Source organism: Patagioenas fasciata, chromosome 2 (genome assembly GCF_037038585.1).
Source record: "Patagioenas fasciata isolate bPatFas1 chromosome 2, bPatFas1.hap1, whole genome shotgun sequence".
Taxonomy (NCBI): Eukaryota; Metazoa; Chordata; class Aves; order Columbiformes; family Columbidae; genus Patagioenas; species Patagioenas fasciata.
In genome coordinates, this window is record NC_092521.1 from 84208381 (window position 1) to 84233554 (window position 25174).

At 41.8% G+C, this 25174-nt stretch overlaps 1 long non-coding RNA gene across 3 annotated transcripts in view; it reads left to right on the top strand.

Moving 5' to 3' along the window:
* The window catches only part of LOC139827396 (uncharacterized), a 51296-nt gene that overhangs the window by 23584 nt on the left and 2538 nt on the right, over window positions 1-25174 (top strand). For 2 of the 3 annotated variants that reach the window (XR_011737927.1, XR_011737926.1), the window contains 2 exons: window positions 268-475; window positions 4497-4957. This is a non-coding gene — a long non-coding RNA (uncharacterized lncRNA). Of the gene's footprint in view, window positions 1-267; window positions 476-4496; window positions 4958-25174 lie in introns of those variants that run through there. The other variant, XR_011737928.1, reaches the window with a different exon arrangement.

A 25174-nucleotide genomic window follows, 5' to 3' on the forward strand; every position in this document is an offset into this window, starting at 1 on the left:
ACATACATACCCAAGCAAGAACTGAATTTAATCTTAAGACTTTGGAACTGTAATCAAAGTAAATGCATAATAAGGGTGTATCATAGTGGAAGCCATGCAATACTGATTCTAAAGCTTCTGAAAAGCTGGCTCAGGCCATTTATAAGCTGGGTTGGTAAAGTGCTTTATAACACCCAGCATAGCAGCCACTGTTTTTGTACTGCTTTTTATCTTTAATGATATTTGAGGCTGTAATAAAAAGTAATGAAAATAATCCCTCTTATCCAGCATTTTACAGGAAATTGAGGATTGTGGGATTTGAACTTGTTGGATTCCCTTGATGTCACTATCAGAAAGACCCACCTTGTCATTATTGGAAGAGAAGACACTGGTGAGAGATAAAATCCATGGTGTTGATATCCATTTATGAAACAGGTTTAGACATCCAGTGTAGAAAAGACTTCAAGGGATACAAAAGTTGTCCTGACCCCAAGAGGTGAGTGGATCAATGGTTGTCAGAGACGGCTATGACCTAAAAGGGTGGTCACCTATTTCTAACATTGTGACAGGCATTGTTTGTTGCAGTGGCTTTATCTTTTTCTTTGGACATTCAGAAACAGTGAAAATAAACTCTTTTTTTGCATAGCTGTTTTTATATACTATGGAAACATTTTCTTTGACTTGTTTGCAGCACTTCATAACCTGCGAAGAAAGTAAACTTTTGGGTGGAAATTGTTTCACCTAGTATAATAGTTCAGTAGGCGTGTCATGGGAGCAGTGTCATGGGTTTTTTAAAGCTTACAGTTGAAACATTTATCTCTGCACAAGGGTGCAGAGTGTATATCTTTAAGTATGGTATCAATATGTCCTGACCCAGATGGAAGCTTCTTAAGTAATTTTTTTCCTCAATCCTGTTACCACACATTAACTGTGAACAGGATTATTCTTTAGTCTGCCAGTCAAGCTGTTCAGAGAAAGCAAAAAAAAAAAAAAAAAAAAAGGAGAAGGGAGAGAAGAAAGGAAAAAAAAAAAAGAGAAGGGAGAGAACAGATTCTGAATTTGTCTGTCTGTCTGTCTGCCATGGGACCAGCAGGCCAATGACCCAAAATTCCCACATCATTAAGAACTACAACTGCTTCTGATATGTATCACGGAACAGCCAGTAGACATACTAGGAAACAGGAAAAACACATTTTGGATAATTTTTTCCCCTTTCAGGTGAATCAAAACGCCTGTAAGGACATAATGCAGCACAATATTGAAGGTGATTTCTAGAGAAACACTAGCACACAAGTCAATTACCCTAATCCTGCTTCCTGGGGAGGATGCCTGGTAGACTAGTGTGAAAGGGCTTTCCTAACTCTGCTTGTAAGTACCTGGGCTGTGAGAACAGTATCTCCCAATCATCCTGGAACTTGTACAGGATTTGCTACTCCAGCTCAATCCCTACAAGTCAATGGGACCTGATGGGTTTAAACCAAGGGTACTTAAAGTGCTGGATGACATCATAGCAAGACCTCTCTCTGTGATTTTTCAATGCTCCTGCAAATTTGGAGAGGTCCTGGATGACTGGAAGCTGGCAAACATCGTCCCAATCTACAAGAAGGACAACAGGGATGATCCTGGGAACTACAGACCTGTCAGTCTCACTTCTATTCCTGGCAAAATCATGGAGAAGGTTGTTGTGGGAGTTACTGAAAAATCTCTGAAGGACAATGCAGTCGTTGATCCCAGCCAGCACAGGTTCATGAGGGGAAAGTCTTGCCTGACAAACTTAACTTCGTTCTATGATGAGTTTACCCACCTAGTTGACCAAGGGAAGCCTGTCAATGTGTTATTTTGGGATTTCAGTAAAGCCTTTGATACTGTGTCTCACAGTATACTCCTGAACAAGATGTCTAGCACACAGCTGGATAAACACACAATACAGTGGGTGAGCAATTGGCTGTCAGGCTGGCCTCAAAGGGTTTTGGTAAATGAGGTTATGCTGGCCTGGCAACCAGTCACTAGTGGGGTTCTGCAGGGGTCCATCTTAGGGCTAGCACTCTTCAATGTCTTCAGAAATTACTTAGACACAGGACTAGAGGGATTACTTAGTAAGTTTGTTGATGGCACAAAATTGGGAGGAGCTGTTCACATTCTCTAGGGCAGAGAGGCCCTGCAGAGGGATCTGGACAAATTGGAGAACTGGGCAATCACCAACTGCATGAAGTTCAACAAGGGCAAGTGCTGGATTTTGCACTTGGGACATGGCAACCCTGGCAAGTACATCCAAACTGGGGGATGAGAGGCTGGAAAACAGCTCCATGGAGAGGGATCTGGGGGTTCTGGTTGAGAGCAAGTTGAACATGAGCTAACAGTGTGCTCTAGCAGCCAAAAGGGCCAACCGTGTCCTGGGTGCATCAAGGACAGCATTGCCTGCCAGGCGAGGGAGGTGATTGTCCTGGTCTACTCTGCACTGGTGTGGCCTCACCTGGAGCATTGTGTGCAGTTCTGGGTGCCATAGTATAAAAAAGATGTAAAGGTACTAGAGAGTGTCCAGAAGAGGGCTACGAAGTTGGTGAAGGGTTTGGAGAGGAAGCTGTATGAGGAATGACTAAAGTCACTTGGTTTGTTCAGCCTGGAGAAACGGAGACTAAGAAGACACCTCATCACAGTCTACATCTTCCTCACAACGGGAGGCGGAAGGGCAGGTGCTGAACTCTCCTCTTTAGTGGTCAATGACAGAACTTGAGGGAATGGCAGGAAGATGTGCCAGGGGAGGTTTAAACTAGACATTAGAAAAGGTTTTTCACCTAGAGGGTGGTGGAGCACTAGAACAGGCTCCCCAGGGAGGTAGTCATGGCCCCAAGACTGACAGTATTCAAGGAGAGACTGGACGATGCCCTCAGAGATAGTGTGGACTGCGGGACTGTCATATGCAGGGACAGGAGTTGTACTCAATGATTCTTGTGGGTCCCTCACAACTCATACATTCTATGACTCAAGGCTGTTCCAGTAAGGGAGAATTTACTGCTGTTGTGAAACCATGGATTAGTAACTTAGGAAAACAGAAACAAGCCTCTGTTTATCCCCAGGATGTATTTAGTGTTGGCCCTGGCAGGTCAGATTTCCACCTGATGTGTCAGTATGGACTTGTAGTGAGTGAGAATTAGAGCCAGTTGAGGCAATCACTTTTATGCTGGTAGTAGTAATTTCAGGCTCAACTCTGCTCTACAGCTGATGCACTGAAGATACAAGATGGACTTTTGGGAACATACTGTACCTGTCATAACATGATACAAACTGAGGTACATTCAGGAGGAAGGGGAAAGGCTATAGTTTGGCCTCTGTTTCATTGTTAGTGGTTGAATCTGGTTCACTCTGTGGAAAAACATAACACAGACATTTAATGGCAGGGCTTTACCTGAAGACCAATGTGAAGCCACAGAGATCAGACTATCCCAGCCTGGTACAAAACTACTTTCTCATGCCTTGCAATGATGTCAAATGCATTTTTACTCTGGAAATAGAGTTTATTGTTTTCTACTCAGGTCTTCAAAATCTGAAGAGCAGCAGAGCCTAGTCATAAATCTCAGTTGACCTCACTTATCATGTATTGGCCTCTTAGTACAGGCCTGCATAGTAGTTTGCTGGTTTCGTTTCCTACCCACAACCCTGCATTCAAGTTCTGTGATGAAAAATATCAAGATAGTTTGTTCTTCTAAATGATGTGGCCTGTTCTGGCTTAGAAATGATTAGCGGAGATCTCTGTGCCTGCTGAAATGAACCTGCCAGCAAGTAGCTCTGTCTTGAGCGTCTAGTGCAGCCAATGCCAAGCAGAGGAACTGTGTGACTCAGCACTGCGAGTGCTGGATGGAGGTTTATGTCCTTTGAGCACTGTGAAATCACATGCTGCCAGATCACTCCCCTCTCTGGGATGCACGGAGGTTCAAGTTATGAGTCCCTTGAAGGCTGCATTATAAATGCGTATTTTGTCTACTGGTTATCCAACAGGAGTCACTTAGGGCTGGTGGCAAGGAGGCAGAAACCCGTTGCTGTTTGATAAGTTGGGTCTCTGTAGAAAATCAAAAGTCTGCTGGTGGAGTTCAGGAATTTAAGTTATGAATGTTCAGAAATGAAATAAACATGACTAATGTCCCAGCAACATTAAAGCTCCAGTAAATATGGCTGAACACTGACATAAGTATATATAGTGTATATATATATATGTATATGTATATGTATATAAAAGCCCTTTTAAACACCCTCACTTCTTTTCTGCCATGAATTTCTTCAACTCCTTTATCTCTATTACCCATTTATTTTCAGTTGCTACAGTTTCCTGTTTAGCTGGATAATTTCTGCTTATCTGTTGTCTGCCTTTACGAGTAATATCATGTGCAACCTGTAATATCATTTTCATCTTATTTTTCTCCTTGCTGACATGTATGTTGCAATTAAATCTCTTGCTGTCATTTGCAATCAGAATTTTATTTGGAAATTAACTCAATGTAAATGTATTACTGTTTCAACAGTTAGAAGAATAACATGAAGAAGTGGAAAATGATATGGGAGAACACTGGCAAGTGGATACAGGTTTGAAGTTTTAAACAGCTTTAGTATTTGTCTAAAAATGAACATAACTCCACTTGCTGACATAAAGTGCCTCCAGCTGAGACCATGAGTGTCCCAAAGTATTTCGAAATCTACCCTCTTACTGCTAGACAGACCCTTTAAGTATCTATCAGCCATATGCACGTTGTCGTAGGAGGAACTTCTACCACTTAAGAATAATCAGGTCTATCTGCTAATCCATCCTACACAATATCCTTTCAAAGAGTATTTTTCCTTTTGCATTGAATTTAGTATCTCTGATATCAGCCGTTTATCAGTGCTGTATTTCACTTGCCCTGCAGTGTTTTGAGGGTGTTTGTCAGTGTTGACACATGTTACTGTGTTGGTTCTGCAAACACAACCTCCTGTGTGGTTTTTGTTTGTTTGTGGTTTTTTGTTTGCTTTGTTTTGTTTTATTTGTTTGTTTTTATCTTATCTTAAAAATAAAAATAATCAAGTATATCTGACTCTGGGAAAATTAATGTTCTGACAAAAAGAACAGAACACTGAATTGTCTTCAGCAGACTCTGGAGTTTCCCCATCTCATTTTTTCTCACTGCAGAGAGTTTATTTTATTCTTCTGCTGTCTCCAGCACTGATCTCTTTCATCCTGATACACAGGATAGAAGTATGCATCCTGATTTGTTCTGCTGAAATAGCAGGGGAATTCAGCATCCCCATTCTGAAACTTATTAAACCCACCTTTTTTTTGGATTTGCGGAAAAGAATGTTGCACAAGGGCCCTCTTCCCACCAGGATATTCCATAAGGGGCTTGGTGTAATTGCAGTTCTTACATTTCCCTGAGAACAAAGGCTTTCAGCTTCTTTCCCAAATATTGTGTGAAAAGATAAATTTAGGGCAAATTTTCTCACTGCAGCAACTGAAAGTATTGCTTAGCTGTGATAAGAGCTTTGCACAGCACTCCTGAAGATATATATATATTTTTATATATATTCCTATATATATATATATATACTTATATAGAGAGATATATATTGAAGACGTATTGTTATTGTAGCCCTGTTCTAGGTGGATTTCCTTTGAATATCTGGATGAACTGAAGCAATTCTTTGTTCTTTCAACTCAGATCAGAATTTCATGGACTGGATTAATATTAAGCATAGGAAATTCTGAATTATTCTGACATTACATGAAGTAATTAAGCATGGTCATTCAGGTTGGCGTATCTTCATAGCTTTAATTTCCCATACAGAAGTAACAGTAATATCAGTTTCTTTTCCCCTCATTTATCTTGCAGTATGGAAAACACATTTGTTCTAAAAGAATTCAAATTATTTACCTCAAAATGTAGAAACAAAACTTTGAATTTTGGAAGTTTTCAGAGATTTAAGTTGAAAAAACCTCACCCCCCAAAGAATTCTGTGACCTTATATTTTCAGTGAATCAACTTCTTCCCATTAAAACACTTACTGAAAGATTTATGGACTGTTCTAGAAATGATGTTTCCAAGTAACTGATTCTAGATTTCTACGTTATTGCGGTAAAAGCAGAATATTCTCTATTATTTCAGCAGAAGAAAAAATTAGTTTTGCATCAAGGTCTACGAACAACTTGAATACAATACAGAATAATTTATATATAGGATCTTGTAGGGAATTGAAATCCCACCACATCCTGGTATTTAGACTTTCTTTTGTTCATCTAACCACTGTCTAATTTTGGCAAAATTTCAAAGCATTGCATGAGCACTTAGTGACAACCTTTCAGTCAAATTCCCTTCCAGCAATTTGGAATCTTTTCATCATAGGTCAGAAGAATCTTGTCCAACAGCAACAGATCTAGTAAAAAAGGCAGAAAGAACATTAATGTCTTTTGCTTTCGCCAAGAAAGTTATATGATGGGGAATCAGGCTGCAGAGGTGAGCTGGAAAGTTACATAAAAGAAGACCAGACACCAAGATCCTAACTCAATATAAATAGTGTAATTTGAAGCTGATTTTGGGAAACTTTGAGCATCTGCAGAGCTGTTAGATTTCAGCTGGCATTTTGCTTGTTACTTTTCAAAAATGCAGAAAGTTTGCTAGGTCGCAGAAATATAAAGCTAGTTACTAAAGATCAGTCTGTAAGGTCATGATTTCAGGAGTGCTCACCGGTAAATCCCAGCATCCAAATCTTCTTTATTATGTCAATAATCAATAAGTAAGCCTATGTTTAGCATAATGTGACACAAATCCAGAACATTAGCTCTGTAGGTGGTAGAGGAATGCAAAATCCGTAAATGAGACTTACTTTAAAGTATAGAATCATAGAATGTCCTGAATTGGAAGAGACCTACAAGGTTCATCGAGTACAACTCCTGTCCCTGCATATGACAACTCCACAGTTCACACCATGTGTCTGAGGGTATTGTCTAGTCTCTTCTTGAATACTGTCAGGGTTGGGGCCATGACTACCTTCCTGGGGAGCTTGTTCCAGTGCTCCACCATCCTCTGGGTGAAGAAACTTTTCTTAATGTCCAACCTAAACCTCCCTTGGCACATCTTCTTGCCATACCCTTGGGTTCTCCTATTGATCACTAGGGAGAACAGTGCCTACCCCTCCTCCTTCCCTTGTGAGGAAGCTGTAGGCCACAATGCGGTCTCCCCTCAGTCTTCTCCAGGTTGAACAAAGCAAGTGACTTTGGCTGCTTCTTGTATGGCTTTGCCTCCAAACCCTCCACCAACTCCATAGACCTCTCCTGAGCATTCTCCAGTGGCTCTATATTCTTTTTTATACTATGGCACCCAGAACTGCACACAATGCTCCGGGTGAGGCCACACCAGTGCAGAGTAGAGTGGGACAATCACCCCCCTTGACCAGCTGGTATTGCTGTGCTTGATGCACCCCAGGACATGGTTGACCCTCTTGGCTGCCAGGGCACACTGTTGGTTCATGTTCAACTTGCCATTGACCAGAACCACCAAGGTCCCTTTCCACAGGGCTGCTCTCCAGCCTCTTGTTACTCAGTCTGTACATACCTGCCAGGGTTGCTGTGTTCTAGGTGTAAAATCTGGCATTACCCTTGATAAACTTCATACGATTGGTGTTTCTATAGCTGAAAAGAAACCAACCAACCAAACAGCAAAAAAGACAAAACAAGAAAACCAAGCAACCAACCAAAAAAACCACGCAACCCCCAAAACAAACAACCAAAAACCCACAGCTTTTTCATGGCATTTATGTCACAGGCATTGCAACTCAGTATTAAGTGGTGGTACATGGTCTGACATCCTTCTTTTATTAACTTGTTCTTCAATAGTGTAAACTGTCAACTAGATTTTTTTTTTTTTCCAAAATGTATCAAATTATTTCAGCCCTGACTCAGTACAAAATGGTACAGTTATCATTGAGATAAAGGGCAAAACTCCAACACAAATGTTCGGGAAATTGCAAAATGACAGAAAATATGTCAGTTCTGAGGAAATATGGGAACCTGTCAGAACACACACAATCTTCACTGTTTATATCCCTGTCATGCTTTTTTCTGTATTTGTGCCTGACGAAACTAGTACGTAGCTGTTTCATAAAGTTCCAATACAAGGAAGGATGAGGGGTGAAAAGCAAGTCTTGCCTTCAAAACTCCTTGCTTTTCTGCATCTATGTTGGGCTTTTAACTTTATTATACAGTCATTATAGTTTATCATGCCAACAGCTGTATAGGGAGAGTTAACCACAGAACGTTGACAGAATAAACCATGTGTTCACAGTAATAGACACAGTAAAAACACCTATGAAAAACTCAGCAAATATGTGAAGTATTTGCTTCTTTAAGCAACAATTCTTGCTTCTTCAGGTTTCTATACCCAAAGGCACACGTGCATGTACACACTAGGCTGAATACATTCAAATTACCTTATAACCATGCTGGAAAAGGAAAACTATAGAAAGCAGTTACAAACAAAGCTCCAAAGTGATTCTCTTAGTTTATTTTGACAGATGAGAGTGATCAAAGTAAGATTAAATTAGAGAAAGGATAAGTTCATGTTAGCAAGTGAATCTGCAGACCAAAACCCTGTGGCCACCCTCTAAGTGTTTGCGAGGAGGTTCCTTCACACCAGCTCTGCATTATGTCTCCTGGCTTAATTTCATCCAGAAGTGATACAGGTCACTTGCTCTGAGGCTGTCCTGCAAAGCAAACCCAAATAAACAAGGAAGGATTGAGAGGTTCACTTCTTAAGTGCATACTGATCCACACAGTATCGCTGATGCAGACTTGCTTAAACTGCACCTGATCCAAAGACCTGCATTCAAAACAGTAATCCAATGTAATAATTTATTAATTTCAAAAGTTAAGACTCCTTAGAATGATACCGACAGAAGTTAAGGTTAGTGTGAATATAACACAGCCTTGTGGGACTGATTTGCAAGACAGATGAGTTAGGTTAAAGCAGCTGATGTTGTATTTGCTAAATGCAATGTCCACAGTGGCATGGACATAGCTTTGCTGCAATTCCACGGTACATCCCCTGGTGTGATTAAAGTCTTGTCCAGTGAAAAGTGGTTTCCCAGGAAATTGCCATACATTTAGCACACAGTTATTGTGGTGTCTTCCAAGAGGCAATGAAAGAAATTGCCATGCATTGCATTTAGCACACGGTTAATATGGTGTCTTGCAAAATGCAATGGAAATGAAGCTAAATAACTGGTCTGTAGAACTACTTCTGAAACATTTAGCTTTTTATAGAGACTGAAATGTTTTCTACAGAAAGATGGGACCTGCTGTATTGTGTAGGGCAATTAGTATGTCTCCTATAATCTTTATAACATGTCCTTCAGAAGATTAGTTACTGTAATTGTAACTTTTTTTTTTTTTTTGATTGCTCTTGGAACTAGAGCCTTAGCTGCTGTAACATGATAGAGTACTATTGAAGTCTTTGGAGCATCTTCTATTTAAACATGCTGATTATCATAGAAACTGAGAATCATTTCAGCTGGAAGAAACACTCAAGATCATAGAGTCCAGCCATAACCTAACACTGTCACTAAACCAGGTCCCTAAGAATCTCATCTATACATCTTTTAAACACCTCCAGGGATGGTGACTCCACCACTTCCCTGGGAAGCCTGTTCCAATGCCTGACAACCCTTTCTGTGAAGAATTTTTTTCCTAATATCCAGTCTGGACCTCCCCTGCCACAACTTGAGGCCATCTTCTTTCATTCTATCACTTTCTACTTGGGAGAAGAGACCAACACCGTCCATGCTACAGACTCCTTTGAGTTATAATAGTTGTAGAGAATGATAAGGTCTGTCCTTAGACTCCTTTTCTCCATGCTAAACAGACCTAGTTCCCTCAGCCATTCCTCATAAGACTTGTGCTGCAAACACACTAATGTCTTATTAGTCAGCTAAGTGCATTCAGAATTTTTCACTCTCCACAAAGTCAGTGGTGCACTCTGAGTTTCAAACACATGACACAGCACAAATTTAGGACCAGAAAGTAGAATAGCGCTTTTTTTTGACCTTCATTCATATTTTTACTAGAGTTAGGATTTAAACCAAATTAAGGAATTGGAATATTTTCTATTAGCCCTCCAAACTATTTGCAATGTTTCTTTCTTTTCTCTCAGTCACTTAATCCCATGCTTACATGGAGTCACATAACTTTCCTCATGGTGTGCACTGCAAAGTGTGTGAATTCACAGTGTAAGCCACAGAGTAATCAACTGTAACACAGCAGCATGCACCAGGACATAAAAATGTTAGATGCATTCCAAAGTTCATGTGCTTTCACTGAATAACAGTATTTTTTTTCTTCCAGGGTACATGTTCATAATTAGAAAGACTCAACTTCTGTAAAATATTAATGCTGCATTGGTGTGAAAATATAACAAACTAAAGAAACTGTTAGAACAGAAATCAGATTTTATTGGTATTAAACCACATCTATCTTCTATAAATAAATAAATAAATAAATAAATAAATAAATAAATAAATAAATATGAAAGAAACCCCACCACACACACTTGTGTGCCATATAGACATAAAACTAGGATCCAAACCGCATGTCCTTTTCTTTGAGAAGAGTTATATCCAAAACCTATATTTACCTTCTTCACCCCTGTCCTTTAAGTAGCTTTTGTCCAGCCATGACCATGAAGAGCTCCTGGATATATCCTAGCAGTAGTGACACATCTTGATCATCACAGCACAATCTCTGTGGTGAGGCAGGGGTGAGCATGCAGCACATGGGTTTATTAGTAGTTGCTGGCTGGGGGTTGGAGCTGGAGCTAAACTACAAGTACAAAAGCAGCAATGTCAGCCCAGTCAACTCCTTACAGCACTTCAACTACCTCTAGTGATCCCAGACTTCTCACTGGTGTCCAGCAATAAGGAAAGCAGGTCATCTCAACACCTTTTGATCCCTGGAACTTCAGGCAAGGTTGCAGAAAGGCTCTGCCAGGCACAGCAATGTCCATTGTGACATTCTTGTGCACGAGGAGTGAGCAGATACATAATGCAGCAGATTTCGGTCTTGACAGTGACGTTCAGTTGTACCTTCTTCAGCTTTTGGGCTAGCATGCTGTTGGCAAGTGTGAGTGGAAGTACTGGAGTGTCCTTGAGAATTGTGGAGCACTTTCTGAGCTGTGTGGGCACACGTGCCCTGGCTGAACTGCTTCTGGGTGCATGAATGGATACCAAAGGCAATTGTACAAGTGTTGGACAAGACTCTTGGCCAGGCTGGCAAGAATCATGGGACCAGGAGCATGACAAGCAGTTGCCATGAAGTCCAGAGGCAAGCAGGAGCTTGCCATGTGTCTAGTTTCCAATTTTGTCTCTAGAGAAAAGAATGGCCACAGAGCGAGGCAGCACAAGTCAGCATGCTAGAAACCTGGTTAGAGCTGCTCTTGATGGGATGCTAAGGATCTCAATCCTATGGGCCTACAACTGAAAAAAAAAACAAAAAAATCCCCAAACAAACAAAAAAAAACCAAACAAAAAACCAACAAAACACAAAACCAAAACAAAAACCCACAAATAAGAAAGAAAAGCATGCAGGAAAAAGAAACAAACCACAAAACTAGGAAGCAAAACAACACAGGGAGCCTGCTGTCATTAGCAAGTCCCACAAATGCTCGTTATGATGCCAAACCAGGAGTACCCTGTGAACTAGATTCTAGGACCTCCCCCTGCCTCAACCCTCAATGCTGCCCTGCCAGAACCCTGTGCTAGGCTGGGAACTCACTCTAGAATCAACAAGCAAACTAGAACCCACTCTAGAACAAAAGTACCCACCAGTACCCCCCTAACCTCCAAACCACTAGCCACAGAATTCATACCTGCTCTAAACACAACTGCAGCAACAGCACCCTAGGTGTACAAACAAACAACTCCCAACACCCAACCTCTGGAACCCAACCACACTCTAGGGACAACCCTGGCTATAGGGCCCCACCTCTGTTGTCTGCAAGAAAGTCACCAGCACCATCTCAACATTACCACAGTCCACAACTCACTTTCTGCTTTGTTCACTGTCTTGAAGAATTGAGAAATTATAGGATCATAGGACAATTCAGTTTGGGAGAGTGCTTTGGAGGTTTAACCTCCTGCTATTTTAGGAGTAATTTTTATAGTGTGGTTTAAAAACAAAGATGGAAGTGACATGCTTTTTCTGTGAAACTCTACCTAGCTGTTTCATGATGTTTGAGAGTTCTATGAAGCAAAATCTTTTATCTTCTAAAGAAAACCATGATCTTCCAGTGTGGGATTTTAAGAAAATCAGTCTACCTAGCCTATCAAAGATAAGGTCATTGGATAGTGATCTGAAAATACCTATGTGAAGAAAACCATAATACTTTAATCCTAAAAGAAGAAGGTAAAATGAGGTCAAGTGTCCAGAGATGGAAACCAAATTAATTTAGATTTAAAAAAATTTAATTCTTGGCATATTTATTCACTAAAGCCACTTACCAAAGGATACTTCTAATACTATATCAATTGAAGTGTGTATATAAAAAATTAATGTCCTCCGAAAAATATATATTCTAATTCAGATGTTGTGGGTTGATGTACACATTTCTGTACTAAAAATCTATGGCTTGTGTTAAGAGGTTGGACTGGATAGTCGAAGTCATCTCTTCAGTGGTGTTGCACATGCTCTTATTTGTGACATTTCTGTTTAAAGTTCATATTGTTCCTTAGCTGCAAGCCTATTTTAATATCCTGACAATCATTGCAGAACAATTGCAAACACAGTTGAAGTGGTGGGTGTGATAAACAAGGCTAAATGAACCACCAGAGATGTAAAACATACTTTGCTACTTTTTGTGAACTTCAGCAGAGTAGAAGGTTCTGAGCAGAGTCTTGATGATCATCATAGTATTTTCAGTGTTGGACTGGATAGTTTCCTTGCATTTCTACCACTGGAGCTGACAATGTACACCTGGACTAGCCTCAACAAAACACGAGAGTGTGTTTTCACAAAGACTGTAGCAGTGCAGAACAACTGTTTTAAATAGCATGGGCTTAGCAAGACACAGACTTTGTTTTTTTCTTTTTGCATAAGTAGAGGGTGATAGAAGGCTGCTGAGGAGAGAACTAGGCTTACGATGCATAGTGGGGCATTTTGGAAATGGTGGGAGGACTCAGGGATCTACCCAGTCATGTTTTCTGCTTTGTGAAATAAAAGCAGTCAGAGCTGGAACGGTAACAACTTATTCAAGCCTCTCTGTCTGAGGAAGGATTCTCTGGTCAATTCTACGAATCCTAGGTCAGCTTTTGTGTATAACCCTAAGTATGTTCATCCAGCACTGTAATGGTGCAAGTGTTTATGTGTTCAGGTGATTCGTACACCAGACTGATTTTCACGTCCATAGCATGCAGGAAGGTGTGAGTAAGAATGAAGTCTGGTGGCTATAGCCAACTATGCCATGGTTGCTAGTAGAACAAATAAGAGATGCCTTTAAGTCATAATTCTTCAGAAGTTTCCGATATTCACTCAGACCATAGTATGGCCTTTGTCCTGCCAATATTTCTCTTGTGATGTGCTGCTGTCCAATCAATAGAGCTATACGGGAAAATAATGGATTCTTCAGTTTTGTGTCAGTACCCTTTCCCTGTCAAAACAGGAAAAGAACCTAACTTCTGGTTATCTGACAAAGTGAAAAAATCAGAAATTCTTATCTTAGGGTAATAGTATTAGATCAGAGAAAGGATATGTCTGCATACACAAGTGGCATGGCACACTAGAAATGAATCTGCAGAGTAAAACCCTGTGTCTACCTTGCTAGAGTTTGCAGGGAGGTTCATTCATATCAGCTTTGTTGGAGTGCATTGGTTCTCCTTTTGAAGTTATTTAACTGAAATAGATTTTATTGCTGATGTAATAAATTACTGCTTCATGTGAGCCTGAATGGGACCATGTGGCTGTGAAAGGTTGTTGTGCCAAGGGGTAGAGTTTTTTGTGGTGATGTCTGCCAAGCCCTTGAGCTAAATTCTGATCTGAGCAGGGGTCACTTCTATAATTCTAGGGGCTGGATTAGAAATGGGATTAGTGATATGTTGTGTGCTGCTCATGTTAGACCAAGCAGTCAAGATAGATTCCATGTTGTCATCAAGAGTTGTCATGAATGTTTCCTTAAATCTGTGTTTGGAAGGGGTTTCATGTAGCTGTAGAGACAGTTTAATGATTATGCTTAAAATTCGAGGTCAAGTCAACATTAGACCAGAACGAACGGTGGTGGAATGGGCCTTAGAACTAGGTTTGACTCCATTATTGTAAGAAATTCTATTTTATTTCTGTGCAGAAAAGCTATACTTCAGTGGTTTTAGTGTCTGTTTAATAAATCAAATCCAAACCAGAAGTTATGTATGTCTTTGGAGGGACCAAAGGAAGGGAGGAAATAAATGGTATTTTTCTCATGAGACTGATAATGACTCGTGCTTGTCATTGCTTTTCCCTGTTTATCTGACCTATTAATGGAGGGCAAAATTCCAAAGAAATGTTTAATTAACATTTGCAATTAGTATTACAAAAGACCCTGCTTTTACAGAACAGGCAGCCCAGAGAGGAGGGCCAGGAAAAGACAAGCTCTTCACCCTGTAATTATTGCAGCTCTCCGTAGGGCTCTCATTCATCTCATTAACATCACAGTGGGATGGTGCCACTGCAGGCTACTGGCAGGTGTCTAACTGCCTTCCTCCTGGGGAGACTTTTACAAAAGAGGTCCTGATCTGCAAATAAATTTGAAAGCTTGCCAATGGAGTACCTCATTCAAACTTTGCAGTCTCCTGCTTCCAAAATACTGAAAAAGCTTTCAGTTTCAATAGATAGTGATGCTCTGGGGATGTGGTTGCTTTTTAATTGTGAGAAGGAGAGGAAGAGAAAGGGGAGAAATCAAGATCTGGCTAACAAAATATGCTACTTCATTAATGTGTTGCATTAAAAAATAAAATAAGCTAACTAGAAGGGAATGGTGGATGGATAAACAAAAGCAAAACCTGAGTCATCACTTGAAAAACACCAAAATGCAATCAACCCATAAAAAAGGCATGTTAATTTTCTGTATGTAGGCAAAGCTTTTCTTTTGGATTGTCTTTCTTCTTCAAATTAAATTAAAACAACTAGTCTAATTCAGCAATTGGTAGTAGACCTTCTATGGAAGAAAAAAAAGTTGTGTGCTTTTTTTTTTCCTTATGAAATGTATAAAAGCATGACACTATACTTGTACAGTCCTGTGAGTGGATATATTTAGATTTTTCTTAAATCCCCAATTCATGTATTCACACGAGACCTTTCCCTTTAAATGAAATATAATTAGTGAGTTTCTAGCCATAAAAACATAAAATAAATACCAATATTATGTAAAGTAAGAGAAAAAGACCCATAAACATTTTTTTTTTTTATGTTAAGATAATAAATGAATTAAAGTCAATCTCAGGGGGATTGAATTTTTTTTAATTTTTTTTTAATATGGTGGAACTGAGCTTCTTTATTATAGCTCCAAGTAATGAGGCAATAAACATTTACAATACATGGCATGAATGGAGTCAGCAAGTACTCAGTGCTTGGAAAAGTTCTAAATCAGGTGCACATTCCACTGATTTTACTGGGATTGCTATTGTAACAGAGTTTGTCAACCTTGATGTACTGTTTAAAATAATGGAGGACCATTATAAATATGCGTAAGAGCTAAAGTAATCCTACCTCTAACAAAGCGATTGTATATAAAAAGACACTGAAGGTGACGTTCAGAAAAGCAGTGCAAGAGTCAGAAAATGTTCATTCGAATCTTGCTGACTAGATTACCTGTAGTGAATCAGCAAAATAAGATGACCTCTGATTTTAAGAACACATTGTTCAGTTTAGTGAAAGGAATCAATGCTGCATTTATTTATTGCTGATGGAGCATGTAGTGCTGTATTTTTAAGAGCTCTAATCACAGCCAAGTAGATTTTGCAGGAATCTGTTTAAATATTGAACAGAAAGGTGGTCTCTGCCTCAAAGCAGCTAAGAAAGGAGGCAGTGGACAGACCTGGATGGAAAAAAATGAGCGGGCGTAAGTTTGTAAAAAAATAAGAAAAATACATATGAACTGGTGTTATACCTTAGGAACATTTTAAAGACCTCTATGAAATAGAATAATTGGGATAGTTTTGCAGATATTTACTGATATTTCTTTTTAAAGCAAAACTGTTGGATGATGAAAATTAACATCATGGATTGACTGAAGGCACTTGTCAGCTTTCTGGTAGTGAATAAGAGATGATAATGGAAACGAACATAGTAGAGACTGTGATACTGTGATGTATATTTAAGAAGACAAAACATAGTACTTCGGCTAACAATGTGGACATTTAAGGGCTACTTGATTTACTATTCAGAGTTTGAATTTGAATCCCTTTAAGTGAAGGAGCTTGAGCTCAGCAGTGAATGCTGTAATAATAGGCATATCCATGAAATTCTGCTCTAGACTGTAAATAATTAAAAGGCCTGTTTTATAGTGAGATACACACTGAGCATACAGCTCCTAAACTAGCCATCTGACCTCTGTCCTTTTACAGATCTGCCTACAGAGAACTGCTCTCCCAGTGTGAAAAATATGTTACACAGATTATATAGTTGCAGTCCAATGTTTTCTTTTGGGCAAGAACAGGGAAAATGAGGGGAAATGTCTCATGTGTTTGTGTGAAATACATTTTACATTTGTCTAAAAGTCCTGAAAAGACCAGATGCATAATTCTAACCCTATTTCTCACTGAGTACAGGGCAACACACTTTACAAGTATGGATCAGAGCATTATATATTCTATAGAATTTCTATTAATTATGTTTTATTTTTAAAGAACTCATGACCTTTTCCTCAAATGACTCTTAGCTTTTATGTCCAGCTTGGCTTACAGCTTGGCTTACAGCTTGGTTTAATTTTCCTTACCTTCCAAGGCTTTTATCAGAAAAAGGAACCCTTTTGGATGTGCATGTTCTTAGATTTATTTTTCTACCTTTCCTTCAGGTGTTTTATATATATATATACACACATATATATGTGTGTATGTATACATATATATACACACACATATATATATTTACGCATAATATACATATATATGACTTGAATTCCGCCAGCCACAGGCAAAAGCAGAGGAGAAGAAAAAGGGAAAAAAAAGTTGTAATTCTCTACTTTAAAACTGTGGGCAAAGGAGGAAGAAACCCACATTCATGTATGACTATGTGAGAAGATTATTTTAACAAGGTGCTTTGAAAGGGTTTTGAATAGAGGAGGATTTTAAAGAAGGGATAGATGATTTTTCTTGATTTTTGTCTGTAAACCAACTACGCTTATTCCAGTACTCTTGATCATGGTAGGATTTATTGTTGTTTTCTGTGCACATGGATTAATTACTTCTCTTGAACAACAAACCTGAGTTATTTTTCTCATGTTCTCTTTTTTTTTTTTTTTTTCCTTTTCTCATCGGGTGTTTGATTTTTCTTTCTCTAAGTCACTAGGGATGCAGCGAAGTGCCCTGGTCACTAGACCCAGTGTTGTAACAGTAAACCTTGTAATCAATCCTGGCAGAATAGAAGGATGAGCCCAAAAGTTCAGAGCAAACATGCACGGTGCCTTGGCAATGCGCAGGAGCTGAAAGCTGACCTGGAAACAGTAAGATATGTGGTACAGCTGTAACAGCTTTTCTACAGCTGATCGGAGCCAGCGCAGCGAGAGCCAGAGCCGGCGAGGATCAGTCGACTACGAGGTTTAGCCGAGATTAGAAAGCCCAGAGGGAAACGTACAGGGACAGCGTGACTCCCGGCTGTCTCGATCCCCCCGAAGCCCCGGTAGCCGTTGCGAGAGAGCGGCTGACGTGGCGGGGGGCGTTCCCACGGTGACGGCGACCACACCTCCTCCCCTTGCCTTGAAAAAACCTTTGGGAGGGCAGCGACTATTTGCTGCCCACCAGGTGCAGAGAGGAGCAACTAGCTAGCGCAGCGGGTGTGGCAGCTAGCGCAGCGGGGTGCAGAGGGCACTTGTTGTTTGTCATTCCCACCGACTTATTGCCAGCGTCCCAGACTGCTGATGACCGTGGTCGCCTCCAGAAGGAGAGCATGTCTCAAAAAGACTGTGGCAACGTACACTGAGGTTCTGTCCCAAACGGTGGCTGTTCAGGTTTCTGGCTGCAAGGAGTGCCAGAGCCTGCTGCTGCCGGAGGAGGGAGGCCAGCACTCTACTTGTGTGAGGTGTGAGGAGGTGCAAGATCTGCTCGACATGGTTGTGAAGCTTAAGGAGGAGGTTGAGATGCTGAGGTCCATCAGGGAGTGCGAAAGGGAGATCGACTGGTGGAGTAACACCCTTACGTGCGGGTCGGAAAGGCCCCAGGGAGGTACCCTCGAAAAGGAGATGGACCTCCTGCCCTCCCGGACAGAGGCGGAGGTCCTGAGACAGCCCCACCCTTGTCGCTGTTGGGCAGAGGTAAATGACCTAAAAGAAGATGAGAGTTGGAGGTTTATTCCAGTTCGGCATCACAGGCAGCCCCCCTCCCTGCCTGATTTGCCTCCCCAGGTGCCCCTCCATAATAGGTTTGAGGCCCTGGATCTTGAAGAAGAGGTAGGTGAGGAGGTGGTGCCAAGCCTGCCTACCAGATCACATAGGAAGAGGCGGTTGACTACACAACTGAAGACTACCTCTGATAAGAAAGACAGAAGGGTGATTGTAATAGGAAATTCCCTTCTGAAAGGAACAGAGGGCCCAATATGCAGGGTTGACCCTCATCTTAGGGAAGTCTGTAGTCTACCTGGAGCCCGGATCAAGGATATTGCTAGAGAGCTCCCCAGACTGGTGCACCCGACAGACTACTACCCGCTGCTGGTCTTCCAGACAGATGGGGAGGAAGTTGCTTCCCATAGTCTGAGGGGAATGAAGAATGACTTCAAGGTCTTGGGAAGGATGGTGAAAGATTGAGGGGCTCAAGTGATCTTCTCTTCACTCCTTCCCTCTTCAAGTGACGATGTGGGGTGGAATGGGAAAATTCAATCTCTAAATGGTTGGCTCCAAGACTGGTGCTACAGGCAGGGCTTTGGTTTTTTTGATAATGGCTGGTTTTATAAGACTCCAGTCCGGACAGTGTTATGCAGGAAAGGCTTATCTCGCAGGGGCAGAAGGATGCTGGGGCAGGAATTAGCTGGGCTCATTTGGAGAGCTTTAAACTAGGCTCGAAGCGGGATGGGGTTGTAGTTGGGCTTGCCCCAGTGGGGCAGCATTCTAAAACAGATGAGGACCGGGTGGCCTCCTGTGTCCCTAGGGAGAAATTGGTGTGCTCTGCTCGCTCCCTGAAATGCCTGTACACCAATGCGCGCAGCATAGGGAATAAGCAGGAGGAGTTAGAATCCTATGTTCGGTCGGGAGACTATGATCTGGTGGCAATTACAGAAACGTGGTGGGACAGTTCACATGACTGGAATGTGGTCATGGATGGCTACGCCCTTTTCAGGAAAGACAGGCCAGCCAGGCGTGGTGGTGGAGTTGCTCTCTATGTGAGAGAGCAACTGCAATGTACTAAATTCTGCCCAGGAGCGGATGAGGAACGAGTTGAGAGTGTATGGGTCAGGATCAAGGGACAGGCTGGCAGGGGTGATACTGTTGTAGGTGTCTATTACAGGCCATCAGATCAGACTGAGGAAGTTGATGAGGCCTTCTATGCGCAGCTGAGAGTGGCCTCACAGTCACAGGCCCTGGTTGTTGTGGGTGATTTTAACTTCCCTGATGTTTGCTGGAAGGACCATTCAGCCAGCCAGCCACAGTCCAGGAGGTTCCTCCAGTGCATTGATGATAACTTCCTCATGCAGATGGTGGAGGAGCCCACCAGGAGAGGTACACTGCTGGATCTCATCCTCACTAACAAGAGGGTCTGGTTGAAGCAGTAAAGGTCGAGGGCTGCCTGGGTTGCAGTGACCACGAGATGGTGGAGTTCAGCATCTCATGTGGCAGGAACAGAATAGCAAGTAGAATTGCAACCCTGGACTTTGGCAGGGCTAATTTCGGCCTTTTCAAGCAATTGCTGGGGGACATCCCATGGGCAAGACTGCTTGAAGGAAAAGGGGCCCAAGAGAGCTGGATTGCATTCAGAGATTGCTTCTTCCATGCTCAGGATCAGAGCATCCCCACACGTAGGAAGTCGAGGAAGGGAGCCAGGAGGCCTGTGTGGTTGAACAGGGATCTGTTGGGTATGCTCAAGCAGAAGAGGCGAGTTTACAGGTCATGGAAGCAGGGACTGGCCACTTGGGAGGAATATAAGGCTGCTGTTAGAGGATGCAGGAAGGCAGCTAGGGTAGCCAAGTTCTCCTTAGAATTACAGCTGGCGAGAGGGGTCAAGGACAGCAAGAAGAACTTTTTCAAATACATAGCAGATAAAACTAATACCAGAGGCAATGTAGGCCCACTGATGAATGAGGTGGGTGCCCTGGTGGCAGAAGACACAGAGAAGGCAGAATTGCTGAATGCCTTCTTTGTCTCTGTCTACTCCTCTGGAGGCTGTCCTGGGGAACCCTGTACCCCTGAGACCCCGGATGAAGCCAGGTTAATGGAGGAGTTTGCTTTAGTCAATGAGGACTGAGTTAGGGAACAATTAAATAGTCTGGACGTCCATAAATCCATGGGTCCAGATGGGATGCATCCGCAGGTGCTGAGGGAGCTGGCTGAAGTCATTGCTAGACCGCTCTCCATCATTTTTGCCAAGTCTTGGGAAACGGGAGAGGTGCCTGAGGACTGGAGGAAAGCAAATGTCACTCCAGTCTTCAAAAAGTGCAAGAAGGAGGACCCGGGTAATTATAGACCGGTCAGCCTCACCTCTGTCCCTGGGAAAGTAATGGAACAGCTTATCCTTGGTGTCATCTCAAGGCACATCAGGGATAAGAGGGTCATTAGGGGCAGTCAGCATGGCTTTACCAAGGGTAAGTCATGCTTGACCAACCTCATGGCCTTTTATGAGAATGTAACAATGTGGATGGATGATGGCAGAGCGGTGGATGTGGTCTACCTTGACTTCAGTAAAGCCTTTGACACAGTCCCTCACAGCATCCTCACAGCTAAATTGAGGAGGTGTGGTCTAGACAATAGAGTAGTGAGGTGGGTTGCAAACTGGCTTAAAGAGAGAAGCCAGAGAGTGGTGGTCAATGGTGCGGAGTCCGGTTGGAGGCCAGTATCTAGTGGAGTGCCTCAGGGGTCAGTACTGGGGCCAATATTATTCAATATATTCATTAATGATTTAGACGAGGGAATTGAGTGTACTATCAGCAAGTTTGCTGATGACACTAAGCTGGGAGGAGTGGCTGACACGCCAGAAGGCTGTGCTGCCATCCAGCGGGACGTGGACAGGCTGGAGAGTTGGGCGGGGGATAACCTGATGGAATTTAACAAGGGAAAGTGTAGAGTCCTGCATCTGGGCAGGAACAACCCCAGGTTCCAGTATAGGTTGGGTAATGACCTATTAGAGAGCAGTGTAGGGGAAAGGGACCTGGGGGTCCTGGTGGACAACAGGATGACCATGAGCCAGCACTGTGCCCTTGTGGCCAGGAAGGCCAATGGCATCCTTGGGTGTATTACAAGGGGGGTGGTCAGTAGATCGAGAGAGGTCCTCCTTCCCCTCTACTCTGCCCTGGTGAGACCCCATCTGGAATATTGTGTCCAGTTCTGGGCCCCTCAGTTCAAGAAGGACAGGGAACTGCTGGAGAGGGTCCAGCGCAGGGCAACAAAGGTGATTAAGGGAGTGGAGCATCTCCCTTATGAAGAAAGGCTGAGGGAGCTAGGGCTCTTTAGTTTGGAGAAGAGGAGACTGAGGGGTGACCTTATTAATGTTTATAAATATATAAAGGGTGAGTGCCATGAGGATGGAGTCAGGCTCTTCTCAGTGGCTAACAATGATAGGACGAGGGGCAATGGGATCAAGCTGGAACACAAGAGGTTCCACTTAAATTTGAGAAAGAACTTCTTCTCAGTGAGGGTAACAGAGCACTGGAACAGGCTACCCAGGGAGGTTGTGGAGTCTCCTTCCCTGGAGACATTCAAAGCCCGCCTGGACACATTCCTGTGCGACCTCACCTAGGTGTTCCTGCTCCAGCAGGGGGATTGGACTAGATGATCTTTTGAGGTCCCTTCCAATCCCAAACATACTGTGATACTGTGTGATACTGTGTGATACAGTCTACACCTAGAAGCCATTCATACACATGGAAAGAGAGCAGAAGTACCAAGATGTTTAAACAGAAAAAAAAAAAAAATAATCATAAAAAACATTAATGATGATAGTAAAATATGGAATATAGGCTGGAATGAGCTTGCTATTTTGAACTTTTCAGAATGTCTTCATTGGGCTTATGTAAAAGTATACATGTTCCTATAATATGTGTTATTTTCAGATATGGTAACAATATAATTAGTTTTGAACTTAAGCCCAATACATAGCTGAGTGGAAAATCAAACATCCCTGTCTCAAGCCCTCCTAAACCACAATAGCAATCAGGTACCTCAAATGACAAATGCACATTAGTGCATTAGCTCCTTATCTCTGAAGGCTAGAGCTGAAATCCTTTGTTATGACCCTAGTAAAAATGAATTTGGTGATCTATTGCATGTTGTAAAAGTATAATATAATATTCAGTTTCTGCTAGCTGAAAGCTCCATCAGGGAAAGGCTTTTTTCTTTCTATTTTCTATCTGAGAGTTCTTGAACCAAATACATGTAGTGTATAAATAAATGTAACCAACTGACCCTCTGTCCCACACTGTGTCCTATATATTTGAGTTTTGCTGTGTTGAAAGGAAGGAAACATTCCCAGAGGGATGAGCGGGAAGATTGCTGCCTCTTTTTTTTTTTTCTAATTTCTTTTGTCCTTCATAAGATAACATGGCATTGGCTTTTGAAGGATCCTCCTTCATTGTGCCTTAGCGTAATCTCATGCATAGTCTAATTATTGACTATCCCCAGTGGTAATTTGACTATTAGCTGAGCTGATTGTACTGCAGTGCAGCTGGATATGCATCACAGGTAGGTGTACCTGAACAAGATTTCAAGTGGCTAACATGGGTTTCAGTAGGAACATAGTCATGAAAGCATAAGTTCTCCTTCAGTTTTTGTAAGCCATGAGTTACTGTTTCAGTAACCAAACCTTACATTGATAACACTGTGCTGCTGTTTAATTCCAATTTAATGCTAGCTTGAGTTTACTTAACAAGGTGCAAGCAGACTTCTGGCTCTCAAAGCGGTGACAATGCTAAGTGAGATGTATCACATTTTGGTAGTATCTGGTTATGAGGGACTGGAAAGGTAAAAACTTGCTTTGAGTGAGAGACACACTGTCCCCAGGCTCAAAGTGATCTCTTCTCCCAACCTTCCCTTAAGGGTTGAAAGTTTATAACTGCCAGCCTGGGCAAGCTGTGCTTTCGCTGAGCATATCTCCAGGATCTTAATTTGATGTACGAAATTTGCCAGTCGCAGGGTTTTAATGTCTGCATTTTTCACATACTTGAAAAATAGAGAGTGAAAAGCACTCAGCTGAACTTGTTGCCAAATGATAGTTGGTCTCAGTTTGGATCAGTGCCCCATCTTACAGCTGTCATGATCTTCAGGGGAAATATCATGGAAATAGACTGACCTTATAGCACACCTGGAAAGCCAAGAGACTGTCTTTGCCAAGCTGTACATAGTCAGGACGGTTAAGTTACACAGCCAGGTAAATGGTAATGCTAGCTGTTGTCACACTTTATTTGGCTGAATGTGGCTGTTAAGGTAGTCCTTTAGGGACATTGCTTAGAAGCTGGCAACCTTTGCATCTTAAAAATAATCAGTGCTGAACAAGAATCAGTGACCAAGAGAAACAGTAGTCTCCAGACTTTAAAGCCTCATATCTTCAAGATTTAACTCCTGTGGTTACAGCTAGACCTGTCAAAATCTATGAGAGATGTATGCCTGGTGGGTGATCTCTCCTAGAAAGGTAGGATTTCCATGTTTGTTGTGTGTTTTTTTTTTTTCCCTCCTCTATGCAATCACTCAAAATGTAGGGCTCTGCATTATAAAGCTGGTGATTCACTAGAAGCAATACAGAAAGTAGTTGCCAATCAGTCATTCCTTACAGACATCCCCTCCAGCAAACACATGCTGGCCCTTTCAGGAGGTAAACGTCATTAACCTTTCTTTTTTTAGTTTAGATTCCAATTTTTTTTTAATTGAAATTCAGTTCACACTTGCATAATGCTCTCCTTTTGGACTATAAATGCTTTGCAGTATGCAGATCACTCCATCTTCTTCTGCTCCCTGTTGCTCACTGCCGCAGAGCCAGAACTTCGCAGTCAGCAGCTACTGCAGTGGTTTGCCTCAGAGGGCTCTGATGGAAAAAGCCATCAGTGAGGATAGTTCTTGCTGGAGAGGGACATGAATGTATCGTTCAAGGAGAAATGCCTAGTGATACTCCCGAGTGCAATATCAGGCAAAATGCCTTTCTGCCTGCTGCACCTGAAGTAGGAAATGTGTGATGTGCTTTAGACTGAGGCCAGGCTTTAAATGTAATTAGAGTCCCTGTATTTTCTACTTAGTTTAATAGTACAGAGAGAGCTACTATTTGGCCCTTGATGTAGGTATGCTCTCTTCCTAGCAGTGAATTAGGTGACACTATGTTTCAGTTAAACACTGTGGGAAGGTTGGAGATCTGTTTAACCCCCTTTCTCATGGGTCATCACTTCCAGTTCACTGGTTAACGGACTGGGAGTACAAATTAAAAAAAAAAAAACATAGTGACCACAGATAAGTAGGGATTATGGGTAAAAAGTAAGGTTTAATAGAAATTTGAACCTTATTTCTCTCTGTAAGCAGTTTGCAAAAATTCTGCTGTGGAAGGGGAGAATTATTCCACAAAAAACTACCAAAATTGCTAATGTGTCTACAGACTCAAGGTGACTCTTCAACTTGAAATTTAATAGAAGTCAACCTCAGTTTGTTGATGATTGGGTATTCAGCATTTCTTTTACCAGATTAAGTCCTCAAGCTCCCATGACCATCAGCTTGGACAGGACTGAGCTTGAGGGTTAAAAATCACATTCCTAAATAATAAGGAAATTAGACTATGTATGAAGTATATGAAACTGAGATAGATCTGGTGGAATCCCAGTGAGGCT